The sequence below is a fragment of the Rattus norvegicus genome, chromosome 12 (genome assembly GCF_036323735.1).
Source record: "Rattus norvegicus strain BN/NHsdMcwi chromosome 12, GRCr8, whole genome shotgun sequence".
Lineage (NCBI taxonomy): Eukaryota > Metazoa > Chordata > Mammalia > Rodentia > Muridae > Rattus > Rattus norvegicus.
The window spans coordinates 14,233,142-14,242,132 of NC_086030.1; the positions used below are offsets into that span (position 1 = coordinate 14,233,142).

At 36.8% G+C, this 8,991-nt stretch overlaps 1 protein-coding gene across 1 annotated transcript in view; it reads right to left on the bottom strand.

Moving 5' to 3' along the window:
- Hint1l2 (histidine triad nucleotide binding protein 1 like 2) overlaps positions 1-8,991 on the bottom strand; it is an 865,401-nt gene that overhangs the window by 450,881 nt on the left and 405,529 nt on the right. The window lies entirely within an intron of this gene.

An 8,991-nucleotide genomic window follows, 5' to 3' on the forward strand; every position in this document is an offset into this window, starting at 1 on the left:
CAATCCATGAGCATGGGAGATCTTTCCATCTTCTGAGATCCTCTTCTGTTTCTTTCATCAGAGAATTGAAATTCATGCCATACAGATCTTTCACTTGCTTGGTTAAAGTCACACTGAGGTATTTTATATTATTTGGGACTCTAATTTCTCTAATTTCTTTCTCAGCATGTTTATCCTTTGTGTAGAGGAAGGCTACTGATTTGTTTGAGTTAATTTCATACTCAGCCATTTTACCGAGGTTGTTTATCAGCATTACTAGCTCTCTGGCGGAACTTCTGGGGTCACTTAAGTATACTATCATATCATCTGCAAAGAGTGATATTTTGACTTCTTCCTTTCCAGTTTTTATCCCTTTGACCTCCTTTTGTTGTCTGATTGCTCCGGCTAGGACTTCGTGGACTACTTTGAATAAGTAGGCAGAGAGTGGGTAGCCTTGTCTTATCCCTGATTTTAGTGGGATTGCTTCAAGTTTCTCTCCATTTAGTTTAATGTTATTTACTGGTTTTCTGTATATGGCTTTTACTATTTTAGGTATGGGCCTTGTGTTCCTGTTCTTTCAAGGACTTTATTCGTGAAAGGGTGTTGAATTTTGTCAAACGCTTTCTCAGTGTCTAATGAAATGATCATGTGGTTTTCATCTTTGAATTTGCTTATAGTGGATTATGTTGATGGTTTTCCATATATTGAATTATCCCTGCATCCGTGGGATGAAGCCTACTTAATCATGATGGATGATCATTTTGATGTGTTCTTGGATTAGGTTTGCAAGAATTTTATTGAGTATTTTTCTGTAGATATTCATAAGGGAAATTGGTCTGAAGTTCTCTTTCTTTGTTGGGTCTTTGTGTGGTTTAGGTATAAGAGTAATTGTGGCTTCATAGGAGGAATTTGGTAGTGCTCCATCTGTTTCAATTTTGTGAAATAGTTTGGACAGAATTGGTATGAGGTCTTCTATGAAGGTCTGATAGAATTCTGCACTAAACCCATCTGACTTGGGCTCATTTTGGTTGGAGACTTTTAATGACTGCTTCAATTTCTTTAGGAGTCATGGGGTTGTTTAGATGGTTTATCTGTTCCTTATTTAACTATGGTTCCTGGTATTTGTCTAGAAAATTGTACATTTCCTCCATATTTTCAAGTTTTATCGAACATAGGCTTTTGTAGTAGGATCTGATTATTTTTTTCTATTTCCTCTGATTCTGTTGTTAGGTTTCCCTTTTCATTTCTGATTTTGTTAATTTGGACACACTCTGTGCCCGCTGGATAGTTGGGATAAGGATTTATCTATATTGTTGATTTTCTCAAAGAACCAGATTCTGATTCTGTTGATTCTTTGTATAGTCCTTTTTCTTTCTACTTGGTTGATATCAGCCCGGATTTTCATTATTTTCTGCCTTCTACTCCTGTTGGTTATATTTGCTTCTTTTTGTTCTGGAGCTTTTAGGTGTGCTGTCAAGTTGCTGATCTGTGCTCTCTCCTGTTTCATTTGCAGGCACTCAGAGCTTTGAGTTTTCTTCTTAACACAGCTTTCATTGTGTCCCATAAATTTGGGTATGTTGTACCTGCATTTTCATTAAATTCTAAAAAGTCTTTAATTTCTTTCTTTGTTTGTTCCTTGACCAAGTTGTCATTGAGTAGAGCATTGTTCAACAACCATGTATATGGGGCGTTCTTCCTTATTTTTGTTATTGAAGAACAGCCTTAGTCTGTGGGGGTCTGATAGGATACATGGGACAATTTCTATCATTCTGTATCTATTCAGGCCTGTTTTGTGAACACTTATATGGTGAGTTTTGGAGAAGGTACCACGAGGTGGTGAGAAGTCATATCCTTTTGTTTTTGGATGGAATGTCCTATATATATCCATTAAGTCTATGTGGTTTACAATTTCTGTTAATCTCTCTATGTCTCTGTTTAATTTCTGTTCCCATGATCTGTCCATAGATGACTGTGGATTTGAAATCTCTTACTATTATTGTGTGAGGTGCAATGCATGCTTTGAGCTTTAGTAAGGTTTCTTTTATGTATGTAGGTGCACTTGTATTTGGAGCATAGATATTTAGGATTGAGAGTTCATCTTGGTGGATTTTTCCTTTGATGCATATGAAGTGTCCTTACTTATTGTTTTGAACGACTTTTGGTTGAATGTTGATTTTATTTGATATTAGAATGGCTACTCCAGCTTGCTTCTTCAGACCATTTGATTGGAAAGTGTTTTTTCAGCCTTTTATTCTGAGGTTCTGTCAGTCTTCGTCTCTTTGGTGTGATTCCTGCAGGCAGCAAAATGCTGCGTCCCCATTATGTATCTAGTTTGTTAATCTGTGTCTTTTTATTGGGGAATTTGAGTCCATTGATGTTGAGAGATATTAAGGAATAGCGATTGTTGTCTCCTGTTATTTTCGTGTTTGGAAGTGGGATTATGTTTGTTTTCTTCTCTTCTTTTGATTTTGTTGCAAGCTGATTACTTTCTTGCTTTTTCTAGAGTGTAGTTTATCTCCTAGTGTTGAGCTTTGCCATTTATTATCCTTTGTAGGCCTGGATTGGTAGAAAGATATTGTGTAAATTTGGTTTTGTCATGGAATATCTTGGTTTCTCCATCTATGTTAATTGAGAGTTTTGCTATATATGGTAGCGTGGGCTGCATTTGTGTTCTCTTAGGGTCTGTATGACAGCTGTCCAGGATCTTCTGGGTTTCATAGTCTCTGGAGAGAAGTCTGGTGTAATTCTGATAGGTCTGCCTTTATATGTCATCTGAACTTTTCCCCTTACTGCTTTTAATATTCTTTCTTTGTTTTGGACATTTGGTGTTTTGACTATTATGTGACAGCAGGAATTTCTTTTCTGGTCCAAACTAGTTGGAGTTCTTTATGCTTCTTGTATGTTTAGGGCATCTCTTTCTTTAGCTTAGGGAAGTTTTCATCTATGGTTTTGTTGAAGGTGTTTACTGGCCCTTAAATTTGGGAGTCTTCATTCTCTTCTATACCTATTACACTTAGGTTTGATCTTTTCATTGTGCCCTGGATTTCCGGTATGCTTTGGGCTACGAGCTTTTTCTGTTAAAACATTAACTTTGACAGTTGTTGTCGATGTTTTCTATGGTATCTTCTGCTCTTGAGATTCTCTTGTCTATCTCTTGTATTTTCTTGGTGATGCTTGCAGCCATGACTCCTGATCTCTTTCCTAGATTTTCTTTCTCCAGGGTTGTCTGCCTTTATGCTTTCTTTATTGTTTCTATTTTCATTTTTAACTCCTGGATGGTTTTGTTCATTTCCTTCTCCTATTTGGTTGTTTTTTTCCAGTTTTTCTTTAAGGGACGTTTGTGTTTGCTCTTTAAGGGCTTCTATTTGTTACTTGTATTTTCCTGAATTTCTCTAAGGGAGTTTTTATGTCTTTCTTAAAGTTCTCCATCATCATGATCAAATGTGATTTTTAAATCCATATCTTGCTTTTTTAGAGTGTTTGGATATCCAGTGTTTGCTTTGGTGGGAGAACTGTGCTCTGATCTTGCCAAGTTGTCTTGGTTTCTATTGCTTGGGTTCCTACACTTGCCTCTTGCCATCAGGTTGTCTCTGGTGTTAGCTTGTCTTGTTGTTTTTGACCATGGCTTGAACTTCCTGTGAGCTAGTGTGTGAATACTCCTGCACACCTGTTTTCCTCTTTTATTTCAGCCAATTATGGGAACAGAGTGTTCTGCTTTCACGTGTGTAGTCACTCCTGGCACCTGGCTTTCAGCTCTGTAAGAGCAGCAACTGAAAGGGTCCTGCCCCTACTTTTCCTGTGTCCCTGTGTGCAGGGGGGACAGATGGCACTAGGCATTTTCCTCCTGAGTCGTGAATGTGGGCAGAGAGTAGACTCCTCTGGTTTCACAATATAGTCCACACTTCTGAGCGTCTACATCTCCCCCAGATGGGATTTGGATGTAGGGAGCTGTTCAGATCAGATCTGGGCACAGATCTGGACCACGGTACTCCTGCAGCTGACTGCTCCTATATTCCTGTGTCCAGAGGCACTATGCAGTTTCCTCTTGGGTCAAGGTTATGGGCAAAGGAGGGCAGAAGTGGCAGTCTGTCCTGCCCTGCAGTCTCAGGGCTGCCAACACTTCTAGGTGTTCAGCTCTCTCTCACACAGGATTTGGAAGCAGGGAGCTATGGGCTAGGATCAGAGAGGTTCCTGCCATCAGTAGAAATCTTTATATTTGATGCAAATTGAAGTTATAATTTCTTACATTGGTACAGAATCTATATATTGGTACAAATTTAAGGCTTTCATTGGTACAAATCTTTGTGTATTGATACAAATTTTGAATTAATATTGTTACTCTTAGGCATTGTGCCTACGCAATTCATTTAAGAGTACAAGGCTTTGTATCAGTTGTTCTAGCTGCTATTAAAACAATTTAGGATAATTATGTAACACAAGTTAAGGGCCATATAGCAAACTCATAGTTATATTAGATTCTGATTTAATTATAATACAGTGTTTTCAATTTTATTCAGATAGAAATAAATAAGAGTAGTCAAAGTTTAACAGTTCAGATATACTTGATATAGTCTTCAAAAACATCATAAATCCATGGAGTATGACATTAAATAGTAATTCGTTATTAAAGATCATTTGACTATGCGACATGTCTGCTTCTGACAGTACCCCCTGCACAGTTCAAAGAAGACATTGAGAATGATTACTGCCAGGCAGAGTTCTTATCATAGCAAGATAGCAACCTGGGTAAGAATTGTCCTAATTCATCTGCAGACAAAGAACACTGTACAGGAAAGGACACATGTGTGGAATAGTTGAGAGCTTAGCTCTGCCAAGACAGAGTTAAATACCCCTTGATACTTCCTGTTTATTTATGTTCTGTCAGATGATTCTGGGCCAGAAGGTTGAAGATCATCAAACATTTTGAAGAATAGGGGACTGTCAAAATAGTCGGCTGTCTCTACAATTTGGTAAAGTTTTGGAAGCTATGTTTTTGTGCTCTCTATATACTCAGGTAATATATAATTCATTCTGGAATTTCTGACAGGGTTGAAGACTACTTATAGTCTCCTATTCAAACTTAAGTTGTTTAACACCAAGAAAGATGATATGGGTCTGAAAGGATGGTTTTCAGATGCTAATGCATGTTAAAAACAATATTATTCAGATACAGAATTGTTAAAACTTTAAGACAGGTGTTAGAATAATGTACCTATATTGATAAGACTGATGGACTAGATGTCATTAGTAAATATCATAACTCATACTTTCTATTGCTGTTATAATTATGTTCTGTGTAGATCTGAAAGAAAAGGCCTTTTTAGTTGACAAAAAGGTAAAGTATGGGACGGTGTTCCCATGCTAATCATGTTACCCAAAACCTTGATTGCGGTGTGTGGCATATAGACAAATGGAGGACTGTCCACTGTCGGGTCTGATTGGAAAATAAAGTTACTAGCAGGAGGAGGGAGATAGGGGAAGGACTTATAGGGTTGTGTGGCAAGAAACACAAGAAAGAGGGGAGAGGGCCCCACCATGAGAACGGCATAGGATGGGTACCAGGAAGGTACAAAAGGGAGAGATAGCAAAAATGGAGGTGCAAAGGGGAAAGCAGCCCCAGAAGGGACCTCTTCTGGATTGTATCTGGGGTAATAACAAAGATAAAATATAAGTTCAATAAGAAAGAACTCAGGAATATTGAGGGGGAATGTGTTAGCCATGTGGAGGTACAAAAGTGGGCCAACCATTGAGGTAGTTAAGACATATTGAAAATGATGCTGAGATTTGTGTCTTTCATCCAGTCACTCTACAGCTTTGGGGTTGGTGCCATGAGGCCACCCTATCTGAGAAATAAAGAGAGGACTAACAGTTTATTGCTGTACTAGATGAGACAGGGCCCGTTTTTCATCAGTAGTGTAGGCACACATAGTTATGTGTGCTCCAGTGGATGGTCACAAACTATGTACATAAGGACATCACTAATCAGAATTAGTGGATTATAAGCAGAAGAGAGACATGAAGCTGGGGGAATATGGTGGGGCAGTGTAAGGAATTTGAGGGGGATTTATGGGATGTATGTGAACAAAATATGTTGTGTATACATATGAAATTCTCAAAGAGTAAAATTTTTCCTACATTTTCAAAAATGTTTTCTTTCTAATTCTCTCTTATTCATATTTCTACCTTCCCTATTGATATATAGGAAAGCCTCATATCATGGGTTTATGTTCGCAGGGTAATGTGATGTACACAATACTGGAAGTGCAAATTAATCATTATTCTCACACAGCTGTGAACCATGTAAGCTACAATAATCACCTGCCCAAAAGACTTGTCCAATGGAGCACAGTGTTAAATCATTGTGGCACACATGGTATGGGAGTAACAAATAATTTTTAAATTGCATTTGAGACCCACTCCATGAGATGGAATCAATAACAGATACTGGCTATGAGGTCACAAACCTGAAACTTGGTATGTCTTGTGTTCTAGGAGACAATCTACTACTGTTAAGCTATTAAATGAATGTAGCAATAAAAAAGATTCCTGATAATATACTACTACAGCCATGAAATACTGTATCACTCACCCTTACTAGAGAAATTTCTTTATTCAAAAGTCAATAGTAAACAACAGAACCTAAAACTTGTGAAGATAAAGAGATTTTAAAATGCTCAACTCTAACTAGGTAGGTTGTCTATAGAATAATTACCTCCTCAAAGCTCAAGGATCTATGTAAAATGAAAATAAAAAAGATTGTGAGAGCCAAAGGTAGTAGATGACTTTAAGGAAACAACATTTCCAGACACAACGTGAATGCATGTGTGCACATGAACTCAGAGACTGTGACAAAAGTAACAAGATCTTCATAAACTCAAGACAAAATGCTAGTGGTGAGAAGTTAAAAGTCCTCCCTCTAGCCAAGGACTCATTGTAAGCTGAGAGCTCCTGATAGAGGAAAGGTCAGTTTTTTTTATGGGGTGACACTGTGTCCACTCCATGGCAGGCCTCACACGATGTAAAGATGTAAAGATATCCAACAGAAAACTAGACTCCATAGTTTTGCTTTGTTTTGAAACACTGTGAGAAAATATAAAGTGTGCTGGAGAGAAGATGGGATAGAATCTGGGAAGATTCAGAGGAAAGGAATTAATATGATCAAAATGCATTCAATAAAGCTGACAAAGAATATTTTAAAACAAGTTTAATTAGGATTTCTTATAGAGATATTTAAGAATACTTTCCACGTAGCATTTATTCTACAGTATTATAACTAAAAGATCTGATAGCAAATCTAAAAATAGAATTACCACAATAGTTCACCTTTACATCTGAATATTATTGATCAAATTACAGAGACATTAATTTCTAAAGAAATTAACAGAGAACACCAGATGTGGATGGAGATGGTCACATGTGCATCAGCAAAGGTAAATTTCCTGTTCTGTCACTGACTGGTCATCTCCTTTTTACTAGATGATACTTTGTATAGACACCAAGAAAGAACAATATGTACTGAATCTTTAAACATGCATCAAGACCAGTCAATTAAGCCTCACTTTTATCTGGAATTCTTCATTAAGAAAATTAAAAAGTTCAATGTTCTTAGACACTGCCTTTGTAAAGAGCCCAATAAAATTCCTTGAGAGAAAATCATACCCCATTTATGACTCCATCCCGTGGCACAACCTTTAGAACAATGGGTTTTTCTGGCTTAAGAATTACTTGTTTACTTAATTTCAGAGGTATCTGCCACAGGGGAAGAAAAATATTGAGAAGCAATGAGTGAACCAATAAGAAACCTGGATTAAAGTAAATTACTAAATAAATAAAAAGTTTTGGGCTAGAGAGATGACTCAGAGGTTAATAGCACTGACTGCTTTTCCATACTTCCTGAGATTAATTCAACCACATAGGGATCACAACCATCTATAATGGGATCTGATGCCCTCTTCTTGTGAGCCTGAAGGAAGTGACAGTGTAGTCATACACATAAAATAAATAAATCCTAGAAATGTGTTGGGAATAATAATGCTTTGCACAACCAAAAAGCTACATTTATTAATGTATATTGTGACATTATGTCTCCCTTATTCTAAAAGCTGTGTCAATTAGATGTTGAGAGCTTGCAACTAAATGATCATTATTTAAAATGGTGATTGAAATGCACTGTATTCAGGACTTGAGACAAATTCAGGCTGATTTATATTACTTATGTTCTATGCTGAAGTGGAATAAAACATGTTTAATAGTTTTAATCTTATTCTTAGATTTTATGCTATATTATTCTTTAACTCTTGTAGAACTATTTTTAGTTTTGAAACTTTCAAGATAACTATGACAGGAAACATTTCAAATCTCTTAACAATCAACTCCCAGATCATATCTCACCACTACACTTCAGCATATTCAGGGCAAGTCTTTTTGAGTACAGATAGTCTGCTTGCTTTTCTAGCATCTATTCTTGGCTTCCAAGGATGTGAAGAATGGGCAACTGATTCTACAAAATTTTCCAATTGTAATTCAGCCTTGTGCTCTTCAGTGATGAATGGGGAAAGCCTCCAATAGAGAAATCTTCTAGTCACAGGAAAAGAAATAGGAACAAAGCTGTCATGTGGACAGAGAAGTGTCAAATGTAAAATGACTGGAGCTTGAAAGAGCATCTGCCTAATGCCAGGTGGGACATTAGTCTAAAAGTAGAATCATGGTTTATCTGTCTAAACCTTCATACAGAGTTTAAATGCTTTAGTGAAAAAGTACTACATTAAGTGATGGTGTGTGTCGATAAAGCTATATACCTGTCTTGAGGAACAGATCAAAGAATAATTACATCTATCTCTGTCTAAAAAACAATAATTACTATAAAGAAGCCATGCTCTAAATACACCAGTCCTATAAGATGCGCCCATTCCTTTACAGAAAACAAGAATAGGTTATTCAGGAAAATGCAATGTAAATTCTTTTTCTAAGTGTCTTATTTTACTCTTTTATAATTTTAAGTACTGTACACAT